The 16,346-nt window shown below is 47.1% G+C and overlaps 1 pseudogene; it reads left to right on the top strand.

Annotated features, from left to right (window-relative positions):
• LOC129785153 (hydrocephalus-inducing protein homolog) overlaps positions 1 to 16,346 on the top strand; it is a 71,996-nt pseudogene that overhangs the window by 42,123 nt on the left and 13,527 nt on the right.

Here is a 16,346-nt window from a genome sequence, read left to right as displayed (position 1 = left end):
CCCCGGGCTCGCAGAGGGTCTGTGAGGCTGAGGAAGGTGTCGGCGCTCCTTACCTGGGACTGCGTTGAGCGGTAGCACCTAACAGCTGCAGGCAGCGTACCTGTTGTGATATTCGCTGCAGTTTCTTCCCCTCCAGCTTTGATAAGATGGCAACCTTCTTCAGCCTTCTTGTCCAGTAGTGCGCAGGGCAGGGTGCTTTGCTGGCCCCGAACGTTGAGGCCATCCGGCTGTAGGATGCTGAATTGCCTTGCGCTGTCCCGGCTTCCAGCACAGCGAGGTATCCCTGCCCCTTCTCCGGGGCTCGGAGAGTTCGGAGGTGGAGGGTTCTGCGGGGAAGGCAGGGCAGCACAGGACTTGGAAGTGCCTTGGGGCGTCAGCACCTGTGTCTTCGTGGTGCTGAGAGGTGGGGCAGGCTCTCCACAGGGTGTCTCTGAAGCTTTGAAATTCCGTTTGGGGCAGCAGGGAAACACTTCTAGCCCAAGGGGATGCACTGGAAAAGACACTTAGAAGCTGGGGTGATTTAGGGAGTCCTTGTGTGCCTTCTCAGAGTTGAATGGCTGTAGGTGTATAGGAGTTAGTCTGAACCCAGAGCTGGTCAGGAAACTGCCTTCAGCTGGAGAACTTTTTGAGGGCTTCTGAGCAAATAAAGTTCAGTGTAATTAGGTCAGAAATGCCTTGAAGGCCAAAACTAGTTTTCCACTCTTCTCTGTTTTTAATTGCGCAGTGTGTGACTTCTGTGCAAGATCAGTGTGTTAACAGAAAAAGTCTCATGACCTTCTCTTAGTACGTCCCTGCGCCATTCTTTTAGCATCTCTTCCCACCTGCCTATCTCAGATGGGACCCTGAGTGATCCTCTCTCCCCTCAGAAGCAACCAGGTTTCCCCACAGTTAACTTCAACCCATTTTTTTCCAATGGCACTTGATCTTATGCCAGCTCGTGTTCTGTACTCTGAGCAGAGTGCTTTGTTCTTCCTTACTTGCAGTCTTAGGGGTGGTCATAGCTCCGAGGCCTCTGTGCTGCTGTAGCAGAAGCTTTTGAGATGTCAGAGCAGAGAGGACTTTTACAATGGGAGGAGGCAGTTCAGCACCCTGCGCTTGGCTGTCACCCCAAAAGACCTGGATCATCACAAGGTCTACCCAGGGGTTTGCTCTGTCTCCCTCCTGCAGGACTTTCTGGGATTCAACAATGGAATTATTGTCTGTTGATGAAGGCTTAGTTGAGGGTTGCTCATCTCGGTGCCTGGAAGCCCCGCTCATGCACAGCGCTGTAGGTCAGCCGTGGAAAAACATTTCTCATGACACTCCACAGGGAGCAAGCCAAAGAAAGTATTTTTGGCACTGGTGACAGCATTTGCCCGAGGCTCTGTCTGCGTGCTGCTAGTAATGTCCATGGCTGTGTTTCCTTTCTAAATGTATTGGAATTTAGCTGGGTGGTGATTGCGGTCCTGTTTATACCACGTTGCCCTGATGTGCTGTGTATGGAGCCTTCCCCTCATTGCCCTCGAGTAGTCACCTGCTGGTCCTTGGTGGCCAGGGGACTGGAGCGTGAAGGGGGCACATCCACGTGCCAGCTGGGAAGCAAGTGCTCTGCAGCAGTGCTCCCTTCTCACCTCTCGGTTGCGAGCTTTAAACACTAGAATGATTGCTGCTACAACTACCGAGTGAGGGAGAGGTGACCTGTGTCAAAGCTCTGAGGAGAAGGCCAAAAAGAGAAAAATGTTGAAGTGGTTCAAGGCTGGATGTAAGGGTTTGCATTCAGAGATGCTGGTCCTGCCTTCGTTATTGGGTGATGCTAGGCAAAGTCCCTTCACCTCTCGGGGCCTCTGTCTTCATGCATATAAACCCATTAATTTCACTGAAGTGATGCAATGCCTGAAAGTCCGTGAGTTGGCTTTTCAAATGCTCTGGGATCCTCTGCTGGATGGCAGTGTAGGCAGTGGAGCAGATCTAGTTTGCTTATCCCTGCCAGTCCAAAAGGGAAGGTAAAAAAGAGTGATGCTGGTAACCTGCAGCTGAATCCCAGCTGCTCTCCCCTTGCCAGCGAAGCACTGCAGTGTGTGCTCCTTCATCTTCATCCATCTCCCCGAGCACCTCTACGGGAGGAAAAGCCATCTGAGGGTGTTGGTGGGTTGTCCATTAGTCGTGGCAGTAGCTTTGAGCCAGGAGGCTCTCCTGAGGGCTGCTAGCTTTCAAAAACCTCCTCTTAGCTCGTGAGTGTGGCGTAAAACTACCTGCCATGCCAGCGAACAAGTGATAACCTGATCTGCCTGGGACCCCGTGGCTTGGGGTCAGCCCCTTGCTGAGCTGCTCCTGCTGTTCCTCCCCCAGTGCGTGGCTGCTCCTGCGCTTACGCGACAGTCTCTGCAAATATGTTGTTTATTAAATGATCTGCTTGGTTTGTGTCTCCCCGTGGCTGCAGGTGCTGTCTCAGGCTGCAGAAGCAGGAGGAGAATGAGAGGGATTCTTTTCTCAAGCAGTGTGCAATGGACCCCACGCTCCAAGAACGCCTTTCCCTTCTCTCCCGTGCCTTCCAGAACCAGAGGGCAAAGGTGCGAGAAGACTCTATGCTTTTCTCCAGTGATATTTTTGCCATTGAGCCGGTGGTAAGCAATAGCTGAGAACCTCTCTTCCTCCTCCTCCTCCTCCCTGAATGAGGTCACTTGGCAGATACCCGCGTCAGCGTCTTGATGTGCCGAGAGGGAAGACATGAGGTTTCTAGTGAGGCTGGGAGAGGTTGTTGCAAAAAGCGTTTCTAAACAGTGAGCTCCTGGCAGGCGGCGAGAGCCTGCCTAAAGCTGAGCTCTGCTGCAAGGGCTATAAATTAAGGGCACTTCATAAGTGTCCTTACAGTGTTCAGGGGTACTGATTATTATATATAAGGGCAGGCCTTACACGTAGCGTATGGGGATTAACCATGGGCATTAGTTCACCTATCGAAGAATGAAAAGGTCCTCTATGGAAAGGAGGCCAAGTTCAGCCCGTTTAATCATGGAAAGACCAATCCCTTCATATAATCTGGATTTATACCATGTGTGACTCTCCCTCCCAGCATCGTCTGTGAGCCTGCACGCAAGGCTGGCAGCTTTAAACGAACTTTTTGAGTTTCATTGCAGACTTGGAGAAAACTTTTTGCTTTTGTGTTTGCGCAATCAAAACCTCATGTCCTTCAATGAAACAGAGCCCTGACTGAGTATTTGCATGGTCTGAGATGAAGAATGCCTGCTGCCTGAGCAATGCAAAATCCCTTCTCATCCTGTTGCAAACGCTAGAATAATCCGAGCCTCTTCTTTCTTTTATAGTAGGTGAAACCATTATTTTTTTTTTTTAAGGAAGGGGATCTTGTTCTCTTCTTGGTTACTCCTGTAGCCCGAATGAGGCTGAGAGCCCCCCATGTGAGCACAGCTGCAGTTTCACACCACTGCAGCTGAGAGCAGCATGATGGGACCAAGAGCCTGTGTCAGAGCAGCGGGGGTATTGCAGAGAGCGGGAGCCGATCGCCTGAGCTGTGCCAGCTGGTTTTGGAGCATGTCCCAGGGCTCCTGCTTCATTACAACTGGGCTAGGTCTCCATAACGAGCTTAACCTGCTCTTGGGCTCCTGAAGTGCATTAGGGTGAGGTCCAGCAGCCTGGCTGCCCGCTGAGTCCTGGTGCTCCGTGTAGCGCTGTACGGACCCAGAGTGTAGCCTGGCCTCAAGTCTTGAGTGGAAACCTTTCCTGAATGGCTGTGTTGATGTTACAGTTTGCTTAGGACTGGGTGTAAGTGGGATACTACAGGAGTCGTTCCCCTCCTGGCTGGTTCAGCATTATCAGTCTTTAGATTTCCATTAATTCCATGATTTATGGAACAATGGGTTTCACATTCATAGTTTTGCTGATGTCTGTCTTCCCCCCTGGCGTACGGGTGTCTTCACATCAAATGTTAGTCTTTTTTCCTATCAAATGTAAGATCTAAAAATCCACTGCTGCTGACTTCCACAACCTTCTCCCCGGTGAGAGTCCCGTAACTTGTAGCGTGGACAGAGACCCTTCTTGCAGCGCCGTGTAAATCTGCTGGAGGGGCCCCACCAGAGCTGGGACCTTGCTGCCTCGGACCTTCTGGCCAAAAGCGGCGGCTGCTCTTCTCACCTATCACCTGTGGTGCCTGGGAGCACCCTATAGAAAGAATCAAACCCTTGGAACAAGTGGCTGGAGGTTAGGAGGCCGCTGGAGGGACGATAGCCTTGGAAAGGCTCTCTGGGCAGGGTGGCTTTGCAGGGTTTGTGCAGCAGCTTTGCTGTGTAAGCGGGCCGTTAGCTGCCAGGGGTTGCTCTCAGTGGAAGCTGCAGCAGGCTATTTCGGCCTGTATAAGCTTAACTTGCTGATGAAAATAATAAGAGAAAAGAGGAGGAGCGGTTTTGCAGTCAGCCTGTGACCATGAACGTTTTGAGCAGCCATCCAAGCCTGTGGGAAACAAGCTGTTCTGTAACTCTGACTTCCTGAGTGCATCTCAAAGTTGATTTATTTTTGCAAAGACACATGGTATGTCAGCAGAAGCATCTGTGGTAGAAGCCCAGGTGGCTCTCAAAGGACAAAGTCCTTGCTTTTTGCTGCACCTTCCCCACCACAGCTTAGCTGTAAGTCACAGTACAGACACGTGGGAGCTGACTCCTTGGAAATGGAAACCAGAGGAAAGGGAGGAAAAGGATTTGTAATCATTGCTCTTACGTTGACAAGTCATCACTGTCTTGTCATTGCCTGGTAGCGACTCCTCAGTGCCACGTGTCAGCTCTGAGCCGATGGAGGTGGTCTTCAAGATGTGCAGGTTACGCAAGTGCTACTGCTGTTGGTGCAGAGGTTGGGCCAGGAGATAACAGCGATATTTGTTCCTGCAAACGTCCACCTCAGCTGAGGTGCCCAGCTGGTCCCCATCCAAATGAGAGGGGACTGCAGAGCACTTTGGTTTTTGGCAGAAGGCGCCATCTCCAGTGGGAGCTATGGTCCATCCCTCCGCTCGCTGTGGGTTCGGTTATTGATGGGAAGGGGCAGATACTGGCTTTGGCGCTGCCTTTTCCCTGAGTGCCCTGAACTAACAGGATGCACTTTGGGGAGTCACTTCAGTACTTGTGTTGCCAGCTCTGTCTTTGGGGGTTTTGGTGTGCTTTGAGCAGTGATTTCCTTTCCATGGATCACCTTCTCCCTCCACCAAACAAAGCAGGCCGACAGTTGGTGGTGCCCCACTTTCCAAGACCAGCTTTTTCCTTTTCAGGCTGGTGGAGGTTGAGGAGATTCGCATTATTTAGGGGCTGAGGGAGGGGAAATAGGATCTGCATCTATTTATGGTTGGTCTCCTTACTGAGGTCACTTCTGTAGCGGTGAGTCATGGTGTGCCGTCCCCTCGGGTATCACGTTGGCATATGCTGTAGCAAAGCCAGGGCACAACAGCAGGAGTTTTTGTGCTGGATCATCATACATCCACCGTCTGTATTTTATGCCACCTGCCAGCTGCAGCCTGCCTGAGGCTGACATTAAGCCAGCAGTGTTGCAATATCGTGTTCACAGCACTGCATAGTTGCATTTCTGTCCTGGCAAGCATCCACGGTAGTTTTCCATGATCTGACTCAACTGCCATCTTACGGAGAATATGCTAGCCGCGGCAGACCGCTGGCTCCTGCCGTGTCCTAGGGCTGGTACGCCTATGTAGCAGTAGCCCGCAAGGGTGAGTAGTGAAGTGTATCCTTTTAACCAGCAATTCTTTCTTCCCCGTGGGGTAGCAGGAATGTGAGGAACCTTTCCAACAGCCTATTTTCATTTCCCAGGAGAAATAGGTCACAATATTTTCCAGTTTTATGGTCTGACATACAGCAGTAATGAAGGGAGAAATGACAAAGGTTTCCCAAAACAGTCATGTCCTTCACAATTTTTTTTTTAGCCACAGAATAGTAGAATAATGTGTAACTGATGATTTCTTCTTGCCCTCTCCCTTTGAGTCAAACAGTCTGGCGTGCAGCTTCACTGACAATACAGGGAAGCTGATTGTGGACGTACTGCCTGAAGTTTCTGTCCAAATACGTTGAATCCTGGAGAATGGTGATTTCATGTCAGAAGCTCAAGAGGTTTGAGTCTATTAACTGCTGGTGCAGGTTTTCTTGGGAGTGAGGATATGAGTGCAAGGCTCCATCAATAATGCTGCGTTAGGATTGTTGCAGAGAGCTGTGCGGGTGCATATGAATGGATGGGTTGTGTTGCTCGTCCGTAGGCTTGTCTCCTCTGATGCCTTAGAGCAGTCTCATCTGACTGTGCCTTGGGATCCAGCAGCACCCTGGGTGTAGGGAGGTATGTCCCTTACCAGGATCTTATTGCACCACTGACTGGCTTCCTGGAGCATGGCAGGACATCTGGTGAGTTATACAGCGTACAGAGAGATGCCAGCAACACTGCAGCAATCACCGTGGTCTCGGTGGTGTTGGGCAAATCATCCCGCTGGGGCCTCGGCCACTGGGAATAACACCTGCAGGGACCCATCGCCACTCCCTCGCTGTTTGAAGATTTACGCTTGCAGGGTTCTCCCAGGTTCTTGCTGAAGCTGGATTTTTTTTGTGCAGCGGAAGTTCACCATTTTGGTGTTCGGTTTGGGTTATTTTGAGCCAGGATCACATTCTCGTGTCAGAGAAATGCCACGTGGGCACTGACCCAGCTCCGGTTCCGCTTCCGACAGCAGCGGTGATGCAGGAACGGGAGGAGGCCAGGACAACTAGGGCTTTGTGTCATGGGCAATGTCTCATACCCCCTGTGGAGACCTGCAGGCAGCTGGAGCAGATTGCAAAGCCCTGATATTCCTCTTCTGCCAGTTGTTGCCTGCAAGCAGAGGGAGGCTTGGACAGTGAGCCCTGGCCGGGGTAGCCAGCCCTGACGGGACCTTGCCTTTGTTTGTGAGCTGGTTTACAGATCTCTTCTGCAATGATGAAGGCAGGCATGGTTTTCTTTCTTTCTGTCTTTGTAACTGAGAATGGAAAAATCCATTTGACTTGCTGAATCTCTTCTGATCTGAGAAGACGTGTTCACATGGCTGTAGTGACACAGGGATATAAGGGAAGGTTTGGAGGGAAACCGTATCTTTTCTTTAGGTCAGCTGGCACTTCTGAAGAGATCCTTGATATGCCGAAGCCAGCCAGTTTAGTTCCTTTATTATAGCCCTAATTAAAAAAAAAAAAAAAAAAAGGCAAGCCTTTACCGGGTGCTAGTTAAGGTAAGGGACTTAATTTTTTTCACAGCTGCTTCCAAAGTCTTACACATTTTGTAAGTGTTGTTTGCTCCTTGCTCATCATTGATGCTCTAAATAAAGGCTTACAGGGCTGTGGTTGAAAACAAGAAACGTAACGTTTGAAGGTAAATGGTTTGTTGTCTCCTGTCTTAGGAGGGAGATGTCTGGCCAAATTCTTCAGTTGAAATTTATGTGATCTTCAAACCCCGAGAAGCCAGAGTGTATCAACAGTCTGCTGCGACATCTCAGGTACAGCTCCTTTCTCCTCCTCCTGCTACCCACAGCAAAGGCGAGGCACAAATACTCTTCCAGCCCAGTTGGTTCCCACGGAATTCCTAGGAAGAGCCGGTGGTCAGCAGGGCAGTGCCAGCACCTTCCTGCTGTCCCTGTGGCTCCCAGCTGGTCTGTGCAGAGCCAGGGCTTAGCGCGCCTGGCTCCGACCGCTGATCCCAGAGCAGCCAAAGCAGCGAGCTTTCATACCATGCATTCGTTGTGCTGCAAGGTGTTTGTAAAGGCAGAGAGGTACACAGCAGAAGAGCTTTGGTGGACGAGCACTAAGCCCCTATAGACCTCCAGGATGAGCCTTTATTACGTGGATGCACCATCGGGCTCCTGAGGCGGTAGGAGCTGAGTGAAACGTGCTCCCTGCCCCTGGGTCACCTCCCGCTCTCCAGGCGCTGCCAGACCGTAGTGGCTGAGCCCTGCTGAGCGCAGGGTGTCTGTGAACGTACCACACGTGTGCTGCTGTCCCTGCGTGGGAATCGTCACCTCGTGGCTCAGGTCTATGCTTCATCTGGGTCGCGTGTTACAGGGCTCGCTGTCCTCAGCAGGGTGAGCACCCTCCCCAGAAGTCAGAGTGCGAGCAGCCTGCTAGACAAGCTTTATGCTCCTCCCGGCTGACAGAAGTGCTGTCAGGTCTTTTTCTGGGAGCGGTTATCACTGACCCACCGAGTTATGCCGCCTTTGCCCTTACAGAGGTGATGGCCTTGCTGTGCTGGCACGGGGCAGGGAATGCTTGCAGCAAGCTCCGTGGTTCAGGTTACCTTGTCCTTCCTCTCCGTCCGTGTGGTGCTGCTTGAGGTGTTTTTCAGGAGTGGGAGGTCCCTGTCAGATTTCCATCCAGGGAACGCTCTGGTTTTCCCCATCTAAGAGGAAGGAGGTGCGAGGCCCGTGGTCCCCAGCAGCCAGGCTCCCGTTCTGGAGGGTGCTGAGATCACTAACCCAGCTGCTTCGAGCCATTCCTTACTTCTCCAAGCTGACAGATACAAAGGCCATGAAACAGCTTTTTATTGATACGGTAATTGCGCAGGGTTTACTTGGCAAATGCCACCTACAGTAATTAACCAGGGCTCGTGTTAACAAACCGCCTTCCTGGCCGCCAGCTGCAGTTGTTAGAGCTGTGGAAGGAAAGGGTTGATTTAAAAAGTTGCTCCCAAGGGAATCCTGGCTCAGCGCTGTGCTCCTGGCCCTGGGATTTTTGCTGTGGTGGTGGGGCTGTCCATCACTTTGCTGCAGGGATCTCCAGGGGTTGTGCCTGGAGAGCTTTTGTTGTTGTTGTGGCAGAGAAATAGGAAAATTACTTACATGCAACCTGGGAGTTACAGGAAACAGAGCTGGGCAAGCGATCGGTGTTTAGAAAGAGGAGCCTGCTCTGGAAAAACCCTCGTGGTCCCTCAGGAGATCTGAACTCTTCCATGGGCCCCTTGGGAGAGGACCTCAAGGAGGTCACCTACCCCCCATCCCTCACAAAACGGAGCTGAGCCGCTGTATCGTCAGGGTGGAGACTGTCCCAGGGTGCAAAAAGAGTTTAAAGAAGAAACCCGTGATCTTTAACTAGGGAGTCATTAATTTTGCTTCTTGGTGACTCTGAGCAGTGTGACTGCCTTCCTCGTGCATTTGCATGCCAGTCACAGATCCCTTTGGAGGACGATTTGCAGACAGCGTGTGCCCCTTGCAGGGAATATTTAGTAGCTTTGCCCTAGTGCAGCACTGTGAAATTGCAGTTGGATCTCGAGCCCCACGGGGAAGTGGCTGGCCTCCATGTGTGTTTTTGCAGTTGCCTCCATAAATTGCTTAGCCGAACGCTTCTGGATCAGGTGATTTACAGAACTCATCAGCACTGTGCAACTTGCAAAGGCAGCGGTTAAGAAGTGGTTTGAAATTTGTTTTGTTTAAGCTCAAAATGAACTTTCTTAGTTATTCATGCAAATAAAGCCATGGCTCTTGAGTGCTGGAAGGAAGCACGTGGTGGGGGGGCTCAATCACCTAAAATTCTTTTTTTGTTGTTTTTTTCTGGATATGGAAATGTACTGGGTTACATCTGATTTCTTCCAAAACCCATTTCTAAGCCGCTTTTGCAGGGAGAAGCAAAATCCTAAGTGCTGATCCTTCCTTCACTTGCCGTGTCCTACATCGTGTAAAACTGGATCTCTGTGTTGATGTGGTTGGTTGAGAATCACGTTCAAAACCAACCTCAAAACCTGGGGACGTTCCGTGGGCAAAAAAATGAGTGCCAGAAAGCAGCAGAAGTTAGGGACTTGGGAAACAGTTCTGTGCTGTTGGGCCACCCACACCCCTGTTTCTTTGAATGCCGAGTTGTAATCCCTCCATGATGTGCCAAGGTGTTAACCCGACTGAGATCCGAATTCTCACTCCACAGAACCAGGTGTGGCTTTGGGACTGAGGACAAGGAGGCTGCGGCCCCTCCATGCCCTGGTCCATGTGCTCTGGGACATGCTGTGGTGGGAGCATCACACGGTCCCAGCCCGGGGTACCCAGGCCTTGGCCAGCGGCTGGGTGCTCCTGGAAGCCCCAGCTGCTAGCGAGGAGCGGGACATACTCTCTTTTTTCTTTCTTTTTCTCTCGGCTGTCCTGAATGGTCTGTATTTTACTCTGCTCCTCCTCCTTTCAGGAGAGCACTCTCTGAGGTTCACCTGGAAGGAGAGAGCGTAAAACTCCCAGGGTTTCCTAAAGTTCCAGCATCAATGTAGGGGCAGAAGAAAGGATAGCTTCCGCAGACCTTCCAGGAGAGGCTGAGGGCCTGCTGCAGAAGGGAAAGAATGGCCACTGATTTTTTTTGATGATAGTGGCCGTGGGGCATGCCTCACCCATGATTATGGGCAAAACTTGTCCCTTGGAAATCTTTGTCATTTCCTAAGAGCTTTGATGGTTTAGAACATCAAGTTTTTAATGAAAATTAGGCCACATGTGATGCAAGATGGAAAAATCTTCTGAACAGCGAGCACCCAGTACTGCCTCTTTTCGGGTGTCTGTGCAATAGAAGTACACAGCCCTCTGATGCGTGCCTGAGCTGTGAAGTGTAACTCATCTCTGCTGTCAGCTGGGCTGCGGCTGGATCCACTGAAAAACCGCTGAATTCAGCAAAAGCTCCCTAGCTCTTCCTTTCTGGCTTTGGACGTGATCAAACATCCCCGTGCCACGGTTGCAAGCCCAAAGTCAGGGATCACTGAAAAGGCTGTTCCAGGAGGGTTTTTTCCGAGTTGTGATCTAGTCACACGTGGGCTGCTCTTTGCAATAAGAAGTTGGTTTGGACATTCTGGAATGACTAAGCAGCAGACTTTTATAAAAAAAGAAATCAACGTTCAGTCCCTAAGCTTTAGTTAATGGTGGGTGTCACACAAAAGGAGCTCAAAGGATAGAGGAATAGTTTTGCACAAAAGCCACAGTGACGGTTGTGTACAACTTCTGGGGCTACCTTCTGCTCCTTGTGCTACTCGCTTTCCGTACAAGAGTAGAATGGGATGGCAGTGTTACCGAAATCTCGGAATGAAGAACTTATCGACACCAATGTGATGTAGATAAGCAGACTTTTCTTTATGGACGGCCGGGTGCGTGAGTGAGTCCCCTCACGATCGACGCACACCATGGTTCAAAATCATACACCTTGTATAGAACTCATTCATACATATTCATTAAATATTCATGCATAATCGTAAGATTTCCCATAAATCATTAACATACTCTCCTCCCATACCCGATTCTGCGCAGTAAAGGTTAGAAAGGTCCAGAAATGGGTCTGGGGTACGATTTGGGTAGGTGGTATGTGAGTCGGTGGTCTCGATCTCCCCCTGCCGGAATTACCTGCCACTTGAGGTAACTGTTTCTTGGCCGGCAGCTATGGGTTGCTTCACTCGACTCTCCCCAGTTCACATAAATTCTCATTTTGACATTTTAGTACATCCTCCTAGGTTACATACAAACAATCATCTCAAATCTTAAGTCTGTTATCTAAGTTCTAAACATTCCTACTAGGTGATTCTGACCAATTCCTCCGGCCTTGGTACGGGGCTGTACAGAGGATTTTCTATAGCCGCTTTTTACTATAACTATAAGTTTCATTAAAATATATTTTCTTATCCTCTTATATTTCTATGACATGATTGATTTTATAAAATCAAATAATCAATCAAATAAAGTCAATCTTAACTTATTAGCAAATCTATAACATTTCCCCATCCTCTTATATTTCTATTACATGATTGATTTTATAAAATCAAATAATCAATCAAATAAAGTCAATCAATCTTAACTTATTAGCAAATCTATAACATTTCCCCCCTTTGAAAGTGTTGAAAATCATTATTTCAATACTTTCACATTATTTACATATCATTTGTTTCAACATATTTTGGTGGTGGGCTATACCTTGGTGGACTGGTTGGTACTTCTCTCATGATCATACGATTGATTGCAATTCTGTTGGTAAACTGCTTCTTCAAACATGCATATACCAACATGATCATCAAAAAGACAATCAGTAACAGAAACAAAGTTTTGATTAGGGATTGTATCCAAGAGCTCAAGTTCCTTCCTAATTTGTTAAAAATTTTCCCTAACCAGTCTTCTGACATATCTTCTTGAATTGATTCTGTTTCTTTTTCAATTTTATCTAATAAATCCAAATCATGTTCCACATCTTGTGTGACATTTGAAATGGGGATGCAACAGTGGTCCAGTTTATCTTTGAGATATCCACATACTCCATGTTCTTTAAGTAGGAGCATATCTAGTGCCATTCTATTTTGTAAAGTCATTCTAGAGGTCGCCTGTAATTGTATATTCAATTCCTTAAACCCCTTTTTGGTAACGTTTGCTAATTTTTCCACTTGACCAGTTAACTTATAAAGCCATGCTCTGTTTCTATATGATGCTATAGGATTTAAAAGTGATTCAATTGCCCAGCCAATTTTCACTCCTGTAGATGGTTCATTCCAAGTATCATCATTTGTCTCAGATCTCTTTGTTCGTTTCAGTTCTAAATTTTCTAGAGATCCTCTAAACGGTGATTTCTTCCAAATCGGACACAATGTTGGCACGCCTAAAGTTATTTGTTTCACTTTACCATCTAATGGTAGATGAGTTGTCCAGGTTCCATCACTCAATGCCCAAATTAAATGTCCTGGACTTTGAATAGTAGATTTTCTACAACTAAACATAATTCCTCTTCTGGGTATATAGGTGCTAGATAGATTGAGAGTATTCTTAAGACCTCGACAAAAACAACCATATTTTAAAGCGGCAGCCAAAGGAGGGATTCTTTGAATTATTAAGTCTGCATTGCTACAATCATACACTTTTTCACATTTCCACCATGGCACTATTTTATTCTCCTTTTCTCCCAATGAAGTTGATCTATCATTGACCCAGGGTAATACTGAAAACACTTTTCCATCCCAGGTAAAACACCAAGGAGTTTTTGCCATATACTGAAAATGGGAATATAAGGTCATAGACCAAACCGAATCCCAAACTATTTCCTTTTCCTGTAGGGTTCGATTCTTTTTCTCACATTTTGTCTCGGTTATCCATACACTGGTGTTTGTTGTAGCCATTTTAGGCTAGTAACACCATCCCTTGTTCCCTAAATCTCCATATAATCCCGGTTTAGCTACAAATCATCCTTTACATTCCCAAATGGTTGAATATACTGGTGATTCTTCCCCAACTTTAACCTTTTGCAATTCCCAAGTTTCCCTAGGTTCTTGTTTACAATCCATTGTCTCATTTTCATATTCTAATTTGGTCAGATTCATGGTTAAGATTCCCCATGGAATAGATTCACCTACTGCCCTCGGTATTGGTAAACAAGCGGTGATCTGCGTGACATTTTGTAAATTGGCAAATCCTTTAATCAATCCTACCATCAAATTTTCCTCAGCCGTTTGTTTGGGAATTTCAATCACTTGTTCTGTCTCTGTTTGTCTTTCATTCCTGTCCACCAAGTCAGCCCATGATCCTGCCAACACTACCAACCCAAATGGAATCCAAAGAACGATCATAACCTGATATGAAAAATTAGACATTTTTCAAAGTCAAATTTAAAGTCTTTGGGTCACAGTTGATAATCTTCCATGGAATAGGTGCTTTCTTCACTCGAGTATAATGGATCCAAGCATCCGATTCTGCTATCTTGATAGCCGTAAAAGTGGTTAACAGTACTTGGAAAGGTGCTTTCCAACGTTCCTGTAAAGGTTCGGAGGTCCAGGTCTTCACATAGACATAATCTCCTGGTTGGAAATCATGCACTGAATTTTCCAGGGATAAAGGTCTATTCCAAATTACTGCACTCCGAATTGCAGCCGGAGTTTTTCCTAGAGAAAGCAAATAGTTATATACATCCTGCTTTCCTTTTACATGTACGTTTGGATTTGGTTCTGGAGACTCATATGGTTTTCCATATAATAATTCATAAGGACTGAGTGAGGTTCCACTCTTTGGCTGTACCCTGATTCGTAATAATGCCAATGGAAGCGCCTGAGGCCACTTTAGACTGGTTTCTTGACAAATTTTACTTATTTGTCGTTTCAAAGTTTGATTCATCCTTTCCACTTTCCCACTAGATTGGGGTCTCCAAGATAAATGTAGGTCACAATTAATACCCAATACTTTGCTAACACTTTGGACTACTTCAGCAACAAAGTGTGGACCTCTGTCAGAAGAAATTCCAATAGGAACTCCAAATCTCGGAATTATTTCTTGTAATAACCACTTCACCACTTCTTTTGCTTGTGTAGTGCGACAGGGAAGGGCTTCTGGCCATCCTGTAAAAGTATCAACCCCTACCAGGATGTACTGGTACCCATTTTGTCTAGGCAGCTCTGAAAAATCTACTTGCCAATAATCTCCAGGTTCTACACCAGATTTCAGTCTACCCATTTGAACCTTTTTCTTAATCATTGGATTATTTTTCAAACATACTTCACACTTTGCAGTTACCATTTTAGCTATTCCCAACATCTTAACTGATATTACTTGTTTTCGTAAAGATGTTACTAAGGCTTCTGCTCCCCAGTGACATTCCTGATGTCTCGTTTGAATTATCTCTCTCATCACAAGAGGTGGAATTACTACCTGTCCATTAGGAGTTACCCACCATCCCGCTAAGTTTTTCTTAGCATTTAATAACGGACTCAGTTTGTCATCTTCCTCTGAATATCTCGGGTTTTCCCTAGGAAGGGTTACTGTTTTAGAAGGAATTATTGCCATTTGCAATGCTTGTTTCTTTGCTACCTTTTTTGCTGTTCTATCAGCTAAATTATTCCCAACTATTATTTTTGTATTCCCAATCTGGTGTGCCTTACAGTGCATGATTGCTACTTGATCTGGCCTTTGAACTGCTTGCAATAATCATAAAATTTCTGATTGATGCTTAATGTTTGATCCTTGAGAGGACAATAACCCCCTCTCTTTCCACAAAGCTCCATGGACATGCACTACCCCAAAGGCATATTTTGAATCAGTCCAGATACTTACTTTCCTGTCTTTGCTTATCTCTAAGGCTCGAATTAAAGCGATGAGTTCCGCCTTTTGGGCTGATGTGGTACTCGCCAATGCTCCTGCTTCTATAACTGTGGTCTCTGTTGTTACCGCATATCCGGCATATTGGACTCCTTGTTCCATGAAGCTGCGTCCATCAGTATACAGTTCCCAGTCTGGTTGCTCCAGTGGTACATCCTTCAGATCTTCACGACTGGAATAAACATACTTGATGGCAGCCAAGCAATCATGCTCCAGTTGTCCTTCTTCCTGTATGGAACTTAAAAACACTGCAGGATTTACCAGGTTAGTTGTCTTTAGAATCACATCATCCTGTTCAGTCAGTACTACCTGGTACTTCATCATTTGGCTGGGAGACAGCCAGTGTCCCCCCTTCTGTTCTAGGACAGTTATCACCATGTGTGGGACATAGACTGTTATTGTTCTTCCCAAAGTCCATTTCCGAGCTTCTTGTATGAGCATCACTGTTGCTGCCACTGCTCGAAGGCAGTTTGGCCACCCTCTACTCACTGTGTCCAGTTGTTTAGAGAAATATCCGACTGGTCGTTTCCAGCTTCCTATCCTCTGGGTTAACACGCCTGGTGCAAGGTGTTGCCTTTCATGAACAAACAACTGGAAATCTTTGGTTGGATCCGGCAGTCCCAAGGCAGGTGCAGACATTAAGGCACGTTTCAACTCTACAAAAGCCTTTTGCTGTTGTGGGCTCCATGCAAAGGGAGAGTTCTTTTGGGCCTCGTACAGCGGTTTAGCTATTAGCCCATAGTTCATGATCCAAAGGCGACACCACCCTCTCATTCCCAAAAATGCTCTGAGTTCATGAATATTTCTCGGCTCAGGTATACCACAAATAGCTTCTTTGTGATCTTTTCCTAATTGTCGTTGTCCTTTTGAAATCTCAAAGCCCAGATATATCACAGTCTGGCAGGCTGTCTGGGCTTTCTTCCTGGACACTTTGTATCCATTTAGTCCCAGGAAATTCAGGAGGTCGATAGTCACCTGTATACAGGTAAGTCTTTCTTCTGTAGCAATCAATATGTCATCCACATATTGTAAAAGTAAATGCCCAGGTCTTGATTTATCCTGTTTCCACATTTCAAGTTCCTTTGCTAATTGATTTCCAAAGATAGTTGGACTGTTTTTAAATCCTTGGGGTAATCTAGTCCATGTCAACTGCATCTTTCGCCCGGTTTGAGGATTTTCCCATTCAAAAGCAAACAGTTTTCTGCTTTCTTTTTCCAAAGGTATACAAAAGAAAGCAGCTTTTAAATCAAGCACTGTAAACCGTTGATAAGTGTCCCTTAATGCTGTT

The sequence above is a fragment of the Falco peregrinus genome, chromosome 9 (genome assembly GCF_023634155.1).
Source record: "Falco peregrinus isolate bFalPer1 chromosome 9, bFalPer1.pri, whole genome shotgun sequence".
Lineage (NCBI taxonomy): Eukaryota > Metazoa > Chordata > Aves > Falconiformes > Falconidae > Falco > Falco peregrinus.
The sequence above is the reverse complement of the archived record's forward strand: the minus strand, read 5'-3'. Positions and strand labels throughout refer to the sequence as shown.